The sequence below is a fragment of the Aegilops tauschii genome, chromosome 6 (genome assembly GCF_002575655.3).
Source record: "Aegilops tauschii subsp. strangulata cultivar AL8/78 chromosome 6, Aet v6.0, whole genome shotgun sequence".
NCBI lineage: Eukaryota > Viridiplantae > Streptophyta > Magnoliopsida > Poales > Poaceae > Aegilops > Aegilops tauschii.
Window position 1 is genome coordinate 154,367,798 of NC_053040.3, and position 12,035 is coordinate 154,379,832.

A 12,035-nucleotide genomic window follows, 5' to 3' on the forward strand; every position below is an offset into this window, starting at 1 on the left:
TACTTTCTCCTACAATACAACTAAGAAACTTAATAAAAAAAAGAGGAAAGTAGCGGAAAATGCGAATGGAGGCCGAGCATCAGGTAGGCCGGTATCCTGGCCATTCACATGCGCTAGGGATGTGTGCCCTCCCGGTATTTCTGGTTCCTGCTCCCTCGTATCGCTGCACCATCGCGTGTATTGAGGGCAGGCCAGCTAGCACAGAGGTACAGAATCTAGGCATTTGAGTAGTTGTTCTCGGTCCATTCGACTCCACATCCTCTCCATACTGAGCATAGTACATCTCCAAGGGGCTCAGTTATCGCACACGTGGATTAACTGTGCCCAGCAGACACATAAATAACCAAATCATTAGGCCGCCTAAACAGCCGCTCACCAAGATGATGTTGTATTTGAGACTGTAAAACTAATTAACAGGATTAGGGGCAAATGCCAAGTTGCGCATAACAACAATGACCGAGTCAGGTCCATGCTCATTCCACGACATGGATGAACTCGAGCCAGCATCACTGAAATTTGTCTAATCACTGGCAATCTGACAGCCTTAACAGCCTAATTGAGATTTTTCTGAATGTTGCATAAACTAGTGGTTAAACAAAGCCGGCCTTGCAATACAGTAGCTGTAAAACTATTACCATGTTAATGAAAATGATTTGTACATTTAATGCATCGACATTAACACACAAATCTTCTGATCGTCCCACGTGCCATTTGCACAACAATCAGGTGCACGTCTGAACTTAATTAGGATTGGTAGGAGCAATCAACGAATTATCACACACGGGTTCAACAAATTGCCTTCATATCTCTTTTATGTTCCAATAGAACCAAATCATTTGCATTTTCTAAAAATAGAAAAAAAACACCATTAGCCACGAAAACACCAAACACCATTAGCCATGAACAAACTTCCAGCTTGGTTATAAATAACCTAATTGATATTTCCAAAGTACTCTTTCTGTTTGGATCAACCTCACGCTTCACTGCTGCTACCCCCATCCCAAACCTGGAAAAAAGGAACGGTTTGCTCAACAAAGGTAGCCAAGCAGCAAAAGCAGAGATAGTACGTACTGAATTTTTTAGAAAAGCTATAGCGAGACATATAGAAAAATTATTGAACACTCCAAAATTGGAAACAGATGCCTACTAAACATTACTTGACATATCCTTGACGTAAAAGAAGTCACAAAAAATATTTTCGTTGTAAGCATAGATTCAGATTGCAATTAGGACTTAGTTATCGGCTAACTATTCATCCGAAGCAAACACCGTGAACCCTATTTTACAGAAACGGGTAGCACACCAAACCTCAATTAACTGGCCAAAAATTTCAGAAAACAACTACAGTTAACTAAGCACTGAAATTTACATTAGTCATGGATCAAACAATCTGCTGCAGTCATTGTATACAAGGGAAGTTTTCGTTTTCATGCATCGAACAAGGAGGGGGAAAATGAACAATACCTCCAGTCCAGCCGTTGGTAGCTTCAGATCACACCTGAATCCCGTCAAATTCAGGGGGAATCTAACGCTTTGCCTGGCGCCGCCCAGTTTCCTGGCACGTCAGATTTCCCCATTGGCGATGCGAAGAGACTCGACCGGCCTCATCACGACTAGAGGGCCAGTGTCCAGAACTGGCAGCCTACGGACGAGGAAAAGGAAAACCAAAACAATAAGAACAGGCTGTAGAGGAGAATTAGTGGAAAACACGTCACCTGCACTCTCCAGGCCGAGGGACTTCCATAGACTCCGGCGTGGTGAAGCAGGTGGACTGGATCTGAAAGAGGAAGCAGGCGGCGTGGTCAACCAAATCCAAATCCACAAAGTATGCCGGGGGATTAAGCATGTCAGGACATCAGGATGAAGGGGGGAAATAATATACATACCTGTCGGAGTCGACCCCAAACATCTTGCCGGAGAGCGACGGCGCCCCGTCGGCCTTGGGAGAGACAGGGGAGCGGAGAAGAAGAGTTGTTCCGTGGCTGGGGTAATTCCACGAGGTCAAGGATAACGGCAGGAGGAGGCACACGAGCAGGATATGGGCCAAACATGTACGCTGGGCCGATGTATTCCGGACCGTATATTGGATGCCTAGGCCGATAGCAGCCTGTCAAAAGCCTGGCGCATTTCAGATCCCAAAACTCATTGCACGGCCCAGATACCGGCCTACCTGGTGCTCGGCCTTCAAAAGCCTGCACTCGGAAAGTAGTACTTATTTTACAAAAGAAGAGCCCCAGGTTCCGTTAAGAAAGTAGTACTTATTTTACAAGACAGACATCTACATGTTATTTTCCAACATCCAACCAAAAAACCTTAAAAAATGGAAAATGATTTGTAGCACGTACAGACAGGGAACACAAATTTGCCGCCACCCTATTGCCAAGTGATTCAGAAACTAGTCCTTGTTCTTAATTACTTTATGTGTGCTTTAGCCCTTATTTGTTTAGATGGGGTCCGTACGCGCGACTTTTGGTAGCTTCACCCATCCCATCTCCCATGCCTTTTATTTTGACTCTCAATTTTGAATATTCTATATCTTTGAATGATAAGTCCAATTTAATTTTTGTTTTCAGATTCTTGTTGCTTGTGATGAGGTCTTTGAAATAAGACCATTTCAAAATACATTTTGACATGTATTTTAAAATTTTGCTAAGTTTCAACAACCAAAACTTAATATAAATGAGTGACAAAATCACTTAGGTTCAGAAACCAAAACTAAAAATCCAAATGATAAGTGCCACACGTGTGGCACGAATCACTCTGGCTCTAAAGTTTTTTACAACTAAAGTTGCCATTTGAAAAGAAAAACGAAACATAAAAAATAAACTGAAACTTATCATCCGAAAAGAAAGTTGTCGTGCTTGACAACTAAAGTTGCCATTCTCACGTCAATAAACTTGCCATAAAAAACGTTCGGAGTTGCCATGTGTTTTGTGCCACATGTGTGGCACTTAGCAGGGTCCAACTAACAAATGCGCAAGGAATCACCAAGTTTTACCAAGTTTCTTTTGCTTTTAAGACTTAGCAAATGAAATTGGCAGAACTTGGTGATTCCCCACATGTTTTTTAAATTTTGGTTTCTGAAATTTAGTGATCTTGTCACTCGTTTCTACTAAGTTTTGACAGTTGAAACTTATCAAATTTAAAAATGTGTCCAAACATATTCAAAGTTTGTCTTATTTCAAAGGCCTCGTCTTAAGCAACATGAATCTGGAAATAAAAACTAAATTGGACTTTTCATTGAAAAACTAAAAAAATCAAATTCTAAAGCCAAAAGAAAAATGCATCAGAAATGGGGTGAATGGCATATGCAAGTCTGACAAAAGCGCCAAAGCATGCATGGATGGACCCGCCCCACAGTAATCAATAGCCTAAGATTAAACAAGTTTATGAATCCTAAAGCAATTTGAGGGTTACATGCGTGAGTGCCCCTGTGAGTTTTGGTCCAAACTGTTGGATGTCATAGTTAGAAAATGTCTTCTACTTAAACATTATGTATCATTATGTCCTGCATTTCTTTCTTTTGTCAGACAACTCCCTTTTTCACCCCCACCTCTATTTTCCATTATACTGATTTTTCTCATATGTTTTTCTTAAAATTTAGCTCAACTAGCCGACGTAGTATTTGCTTGCAAAGTAAAATTAAGTTCTTTTGCAATAGGTAATTTAATTGGTAGGTAAAGTCTATTTTTGATAGGTAATCTCATTAACAAAAAATAAAATGCTAAAACACGTTGATTGTGTACTAAATATTTGCGCACCGGTTAGAATGCACTAAAAATTACCTAGTCTTAATCAAAACTATATTCAAACGTCATTTCTTTTGACTGGACAAAGTAGTTTTTTAGTCTGATGGTGGTAAAATTGAGATTAAAATTTGATATAAAACACGATGATTGCGTACAAAATATTTGTGCGTCCGTTACAACACATGAAGAACAATTACCTACTCTTAATCAAATATATTTGTACATTCGAACGCCATTTCCTCTGACTGGACGAAGTAGTTTCTTAGTCTTATGGTGGTACAATTCTGTATATATTTTGCCTATGTCGTCGCTGGGGTTGGAGAGGCATCCCTGTCGAACAAAAAAAAACTTGGATGATCCCTGCAAAAAAACAAAACTCTGCTGAAAAATATCATAACCAAGAAAATTAATTTGGCAAATCAACAAACCTAACAGCCCGAGAAAAAAGTCAGCAAACCTAACGAACCCACTCCACTATTAGTTCAGACGTGTCCGGTTCTAGTACTACACAAAACGAACCTTCACTAAAAGAACATTATCTACCGATTAGGTGCCTTAACGATTGGACCGTCGACTGGCTGCACAGTAAATACTGCTCATTCCGTTGATTAATGGCGGAAGATCAACTTGGCCCTGTCGATTAACCAAGTCGCCCCTTCTTCCAAACTTGGGGTTTCCAAGTATTTTCAACGCATTGGGTCAGGGTTGGAAACCAATTAAAAACGAGGGGAAACAACGAACAAGCAAATAAATAAGTGTCAACGGGGAGGAAACAGATTGCCCGAGTTGAGATTATTGCAAGAGAAGCTGGATCTTGCCGCCATGCTGTCGTCCAAGTCGTCTACAGGACGGCGAAGTAGCCAGGCAAATGGCACATGTGAAGGTTTGTGCCAATGTTGGGGCTGATGGTAAAGTCAAGCACGTCTAAAACAGCCCATCAATTCTTGCATTCAAATTTGACAAAAACTTTTGAGGAAGAACGATAAAAAAAATCACCTTTAGGACAAAAGGTCTAACATGTCGTGCGCGCTGGCGACGGTGGCTGCGGGTGTTGATGATTCATCCACCATATTCGGAGGGGGAGGGGGCGTCGTAGCAGTAGCAACGACCACTGCAGCAGCTGTCGGAGTTGTCTCCTTCGCCGGCGCCTTTGTCTACTTGGCATGCGGCTTAACCGAGGCTGGGTTGCACATCGGCCTCTTCGAGCCGCCTTCTCGAGGCTTGCTGGCGACGCCCTTCTTCTTCAGCGGGAAGGCGCCTCCATTCTGGCGACGATGGCCGGTCGTGGAGCCGCTAAACCGCCGTAGCGGACAGGGGCGGCGGACATGGTGGCAGCGGTGGCGGAAGGAGGTGTGGCAGAGCCTCCACCAACCATGGCGGGAAGGGCAGGAGAAGCGATGATCGTCGCGGGGTTGGGCGTGGCGTCGAAAGGGTTGGCAATGGCGGTGCGCGGTGGCCTGTGGGCGAGGGGAGGCGAGGAGTCGATCGCGCGCGGGAAAAAAGCAGACGGTTGTTGTGCCAGCGCGTCGGGGGATTTGGTTTACAACAGCCACGCTAGTGATGTATATTTGCAGCACTTGGAGCCTCTTTTTTGGGCTGCCCATATTTTTTGTCAATTTTTTATGATAGGACAGCTGTTGGAGATGCTTTTTTGCCCTCAAATGATTGTTAACCCTATTATAGAGCAGTTATTGGAGATACTAAGACCTAGTCTCAAAGTGGGCTGCGTCCACGTGCTGTTTAAAATTTTCATTTAGCGGCAGGCTTGTCAAACGTTGTGGGGCGGTTGCATCATTGTCGTACCTGTATCGATTCCCTAATGCTCGCTCCGTTCCATAAGTAGTACATATAGATTTTTTTTAAATCAAACATTACAAATTTTGATCATATCTATAGACAAAAATATGGACATTTGAAATACCAGATGCATATCATTGGACACATGACACATCATCAGTTTGTTGTATATGTTTGAAATTCTATATATAAATAGTTTTCCCTGTAAACTCTGTCAAAATTTCTTAAATTGACTTTTCAGAAAATCTATATGTAATACATTATGAAACGGCGGCTACAACGTGTGAGCCCATTCCATACTTTCTATTTGACGCCAATTGCGTCAGATTTTTTAAATTTATTTTAGAACCGATAGGGCGTCAGATAGGAGGGCAAAAGCCCATAGCCCATTGTGTGCGCCGCCCCACAATGCGGCCTGTTAGATCATCTTTTTTCTTAATTCTAAATTAAGTTGAGAAAATATTTTGAAAAATTATCGTGTATTGAAAAATATAGATGAACTGTTTCAAATGAATTGTTTCGTAATTCTTAATTCTAAATGAACTGTTTGAAAATTATGGTATATTGAAAAAAATATCAGCCTGTTAGATCATCTTTTTTCTTAATTCTTAATTCTAAATGAACTGTTTCAACAAGTATGTACATTTTTCAAAAAATTATCGTGTATTGAAAAAAATGTTCGCTTGTATTTGAAAAATGCTCACAGTGTGTTTGAAAAAAATGTCCATCATATGTTAAAAAATGTTCTTCCTGTATTTGAAAATTGCTTTACCATGTATTTGAATTTTTTTTATCATATGTTGAAAATTGTCCACCATCTATTCAAAAATTGTTCATCGTGTGTCAAAAATTGTTCACCATGTATTCAAAAAATGTTCATCGCGTGTTGGAAATAGTTCGTCATTTATTTGAAAAACGTTCACCATCTATTATAATAAATATTGTAAATAAAAATGAATAAAAGAGAAAACAAAAAGAAAAGGAAGAAACATGGAAAAAAGAAGAAGAATCCAATAAAAGACCAAAGAAACCCTGGAGAAAAAGTATGTCACAAGAAAAAAAACTGCGTGACAAAAACTGGTAGAAGAAGAAACTGAGACAAGTAAAAAAACCAGGTGTAAACTGTAGATATAGGTCAATAACGGAAAAATAATGCAACCCTGAATTGGCCAGAATAGGTCGCACAGATGATGTGTGTTATGTCACCTATTTGATGTTACGGTGCATGAAATGGGAAAAGTCAGTGTGTTCCTTCTTGTTAGGGTTTCTCGTTCTGTCGGCGACTGTAACAACCTTGGATTAATGATATTAGTTGGGAATAGATTGTTCATCATAAGTATCATATTTAATTCATATTAAATTAAAATTATGGATAATTCCAACCTCACCTTTATTAAAGAGCTAAACCAATAAATTTTCAATTAATCCAAGATGCTCTTCTCAATCCTAATATTTTGGCATGGAATTCATATATGTGTATATGTGTTTAATCAATTTTCGGCAGATAATGAATATGGGATGGCACACATAGAGGATCAGATTGGGTACACATGAGACGAACGATTTAGTTAGGTTCAGACCCACATGGTGAGGTAATTATCTGATGTTCGAAAGACCACGTCTAGGATTATTCTTCCATTGCAGCGTGCCTCTCGTCCGGGGACTATACCTTTAAAGGTAGTGCAGCTCTGTTCTATGTGCGATTTATCAACGCGCATCTTATACAGAGTATCTGTGTATTATTAAATTTAGGCTGCTGCCTCCGTCCATAAGGACCTTCTGAAGTCGGCAGCCGCCCATAATAGGGTTGAGGACCAGAGCGGCGGGGCACCTGTTTGGGGTTGACTTCGGCTAATCATTGTGATCGAAGGTGATTGGCGTGTCTATCCACGCACCCCGGGTCGGCAGTTGCCGAATGGAATTGATTTCTCGCAAGGCCCATTTACGCAGGTTGTTGGACGCGAAGATCTCATAGATCATCAAGACCTCATCCTAGTCTGAGGTTTGTTCAGCATGGTGGGAGGTACCTGCCAGGACGGCGATGATGTCTACTATGCAACCTTCTTCTTGTAGACTCATGTTGGACCTCCAAGCGCAGAGTTTTGTAGAACAGTAACAAATTTCCCTCAAGTGTATGACCTAAGGTTTATCAATCTGTGGGAGGCATAGGATAAAGATGGTCTCTCTCAAACAACCCTGCAACCAAATAACAAAGAGTCTCTTGTGTCCCAACACACCCAATACAATGGTAAATTGTATAGTTGCACTAGTTCGGTGAAGAGATGGTGATACAAGTGCAATATGGATGGTAGATATAAGTTTTTGTAATCTAAAAATATAAAACGACAAGGTAGTGAATGGTAAAAGTGAGCGAAAACGGTATTGCTATGCTTAGAAACAAGGCCTAGGGTTCATACTTTCACTAGTGTAAGTTCTCTCAACAATGATAACATAATTAAATCGTATAACAATCCCTCAACGTGCAACAAAGAGTCACTCCAAAGTCACTAATAGCGGAGAACAAACAAAGAGATTATTGTAGGGTACGAAACCACCTCAAAGTTATTCTTTCTGATCGATCTATTGGACTATTCCTATAAGTGTCACAAACAGCTCCAGAGTTCGTACTAAAATAACACCTTAAGACACACATCAACCAAAACCCTAATGTCACCTAGATACTCCAATGTCACCACAAGTATCTGCGGGTTTGATTATACGATATGCATCACACAATCTCAGATTCATCTATTCAAACCAACACAAAGAACCTCAAAGAGTGCCCCGAAGTTTCTACCGGAGAGTCAAGACGAAAACGTGTACCAACCCCTATGCATAAGTTCACAAGGTCACAAAACCCGCAAGTTGATCACCAAAATGTACATCAAGTAGATCACGTGAATATCCCATTGTCGCCATAGATAAGCACATGCAAGACATACATCAAGTGTTCCCAAATCCTTAAAGACTCAATCTGATAAGATAACTTCGAAGGAAAAACTTAATCCATTACAAGAAGGTAGAGGGGGAGAAACATCATAAGATCCAACTATAATAGCAAAGCTCGCGGTACATCAAGATCGTGCCAAATCAAGAACACGAGAGAGCTAGAGAGATATCAAACACATAGCTACTGGTACATACCCTTAGCCCCGAGGGTGAACTACTCCCTCCTCGTCATGGAGAGCACCGGGATGAGGAAGATGGCCACGGTGATGATTTCCCCCTCCGCAAGGTGCCGGAACATGGTCCCGATTGGTTTTTGGTGGCTACAGAGGCTTGCGGCAGCGGAACTCCTGATCTAGGTTTATTTCTGAGGGTTTCTATATTTATAGGAATTTTTGGCGTCGGGAGCAAGTCAAGGGGGTCCATGAGGCGACGACGAGGACGGAGGGCGCGCCCTGGGGGTAGGGCGTGCCTCCACCCTTGTGGAGGCCTCGTGGCTCTTCTGGCCCAACTCTTTTGCTTCGGGGGCTTCTTCTGGTCCATAAAAAATCACCGTAAATTTTCAGCTCATTTGGACTCCGTTTGATATTCCTTTTCTGCGAAACTCAAAAACAAGAAAAAAAAACAGAAATCGGCACTGGGCTCTAGGTTAATAGGTTAGTCCCAAAAATCATATAAAATAGCATATAAATGCATATAAAACATCCAAGATAGATAATATAATAGCATGGAACAATAAAAAATTATAGATATGTTGGAGACGTATCAGGCGGGTCCCCCCTCTTGCTACTTGCCTCAACACCGAATAGCCGTGAAGGCTGTGGGTTGGGCAAGAGTTGATAAGAATAGCGTCGATCGGACATGGCTTATCCAGAAAGACGTCCAGGGTTGTCCCGGGGTGAACGGAGGATTTCTTCTTCTTCCGAGGTCGTTCGCCCAGGGTGTTCCGTTTCCCAGGCCCACGCGGAGGTACTGATTCATGATGTCTCAGATAATCTTCATAGAACGAATATGTGTTTTCCTCGGCAGGCCAGGCATCTTCAATGGCGCAGAATCGGGACACTAGTTAGGATAATTTTGGGAGTGTTTGAACGCATAGATGAGCAAGGGCATTCGAGACGCCTTTATCCTTGCATCCGCGCTAGAAAGAGTAATTATGTCAGAGTCCAGGTAATCTGATATCTTGTTTTTGATAGACAAGAATCTAGCCCAGTACTGCCTGATTGGTTCATCTGGGAGTTGTTGCACGTAGGCCAGATCCCAAATGTCGGGTGGGCCGGAGTTCTCAGGGCAATATTCTATGTGGGAGGTGAGCGGATGAGATCGTGGGGTTCGAAACCCTATTATTCTCATTCGATGTTGGATTCGTGGCCGTCGGCCTGGCCGAACTATTCTGGAGGTCGTCCTCCTTGGCCGCCTCTGGTACGCCGCTGTCCGACTCGCTTTCCAAGAAATACTTAAGCCCCTCATCCTTCGGGGAATTCTCTGTATGAACCAGACAAGAGTCATAGTTTGCCTCAACTTTATGTGAAGGCGTCTTTGTGACCGAAGCCTCGGGCATGGAGATGAGCCCTATAGGCTCGGGGCTGTTTTGACCGGTGGTCCCATCGATCCTTCCGTCGATCGCACAATGGAACTCTCCATGAAAACACCAATGTCGGTGTCAAAACTGGCAGACCTCGGGGTAGGGGGCCCCGAGCTTTGGGTCTCTGATGTCTACTACGCAACTTTATTCTTGTGGACACGTGTTGGGCCTCCAAGCACAGAGTTTTGTAGGACAGTAGCAATTTTCCCTCAAGTGGATGACCTAAGGTTTATCAATCCGTGGGAGGCATAGGATGAAGATGGTCTCTCTCAAACAACCCAGCAACCAAATAATAAAAAGTCCCTTGTGTCCCCAACACACCAAATACAATGGTAATTTGTATAGGTGTACTAGTTCGGTGAAGACTTGGTGATACAAGTGTAATATGGATAGCAGATATTGATTTTTGTAATAAGAACAATAAAAAGCAGCAAGGTAGCAATTGATAAAACGGAGCACAAACGGTATTGCAATGCTTTAAAATGAGGCCTAGGGTCTGTACTTTCGCTAGTGCAATCTCTGAACAATGCTAATATAAATGGATCATATAACCATCTCTCAACGTGCAATGAAGAATCACTGTTCCTATCTAGCGGAGAACATAAGAAAAAATCATTTGTAGGGTACGAAACCACCTCGAAGCTATTCTTTCCGATCGATCTATCAAGAGTTCGTACTAAAATAACACCAAATAATTTCAAATTCATAATAATACATCCAACACAAAGAACCTCAAAGAGTGCCCCAAGATTTCTACCGGAGAAAAAGACAAGAACGTGCGTCAACCCCTATGCATAGATTACCCCAATGTCACCTCGGGAATCCGCGAGTTGAGTGCCAAGATATACATCAAGTGATGCAATATGATACCCCATTGTCACCACGAGTATTCATTTGCAATACATATATCAAGTGCTCTCGAATCCATAAAAGTATTCAATCCGATAAAACGAAATCTCAAAGGGAAAACTCAATTCATCACAACAAGATAGAGAGGGGAAAACACCATATGATCCGACTATATTAACAAAGCCCGCGATACATCAAGATCATGACATCTCAAGAACACAAGAGAGAGATTAAACACATAGCTACTGGTACAAACCCTCAGCCCCGAGGGTGGACTACTCCATCCTCATCGTGGTGGCCGCCGGGATGATGAAGATGGCCATCGGTGATGATTCCCCCCTCCAGCGGAGTGCCGGAACAGGGTCTAGATTGGTTTTCGGTGGCTACAGAGGCCTACGGCGGCGGAACTTCTTATCTAGGTTAACCCCGAGGGTTGGAATATTTGAGAATTTATAGGGCGAAGAGGCGATGCGGGAGGCCACCGAGGTGGGCACAACCCACCTGGGCGCGTGCCCTGGTGGGTTGTACCCCCCTCAGGGCACCCCTCAGGTGCTGCTCTGGCCCATTGGATGTCTTCTGGTCTATAAAAATTCCACAAAAAATTTCGCGGTGTTTGGACTCCGTTTGATATTGATTTCCTGCGATGTAAAAAACAGCAACTGGCACTGGGCACTGGGTCAATAGGTTAGTCCCAAAAAATGATATAAAGTTGCTATAAAATGATTATAAAACATCTAAGAATGATAATATAACATCATGAATACTTCATAAATTATAGATACGTTGGAGACGTATCAACATCCCCAAGCTTAATTCCTACTCATCCTCGAGTAGGTAAATGATAAAAGAAATAAATTATGAAGTGTGAATGCTAGCAAAGTGCACAAGTTTGATCAATGATAATTCAATCACTTTCGCTAGCAACATAACATCAACTCTTTCTCATAAAACTCATCATGACAAAGAAGCAACCAATTCACATGTTAAGGTTCAAACAATGAATTATCTTGAAACTCAACAACCTATGTTCTCAGTCACCAAGCAATTGCAATTCAAATTATTCAACAAGTCTAAGTAAGAGCTCCACATACTCAACCATCATATAGTCT

General features: G+C 42.0%; 1 long non-coding RNA gene across 1 annotated transcript; it reads right to left on the reverse strand.

Moving 5' to 3' along the window:
- Positions 1-689: 689 nt before the first annotated feature.
- LOC109764007 (uncharacterized) lies at positions 690-2,033 on the reverse strand. The gene is made up of 3 exons (XR_002233054.4): positions 1,887-2,033; positions 1,465-1,777; positions 690-1,006 (listed from the first exon to the last, which is right to left on the reverse strand). It is a non-coding gene; the product is annotated as an uncharacterized lncRNA (long non-coding RNA).
- Positions 2,034-12,035: the final 10,002 nt, after the last annotated feature.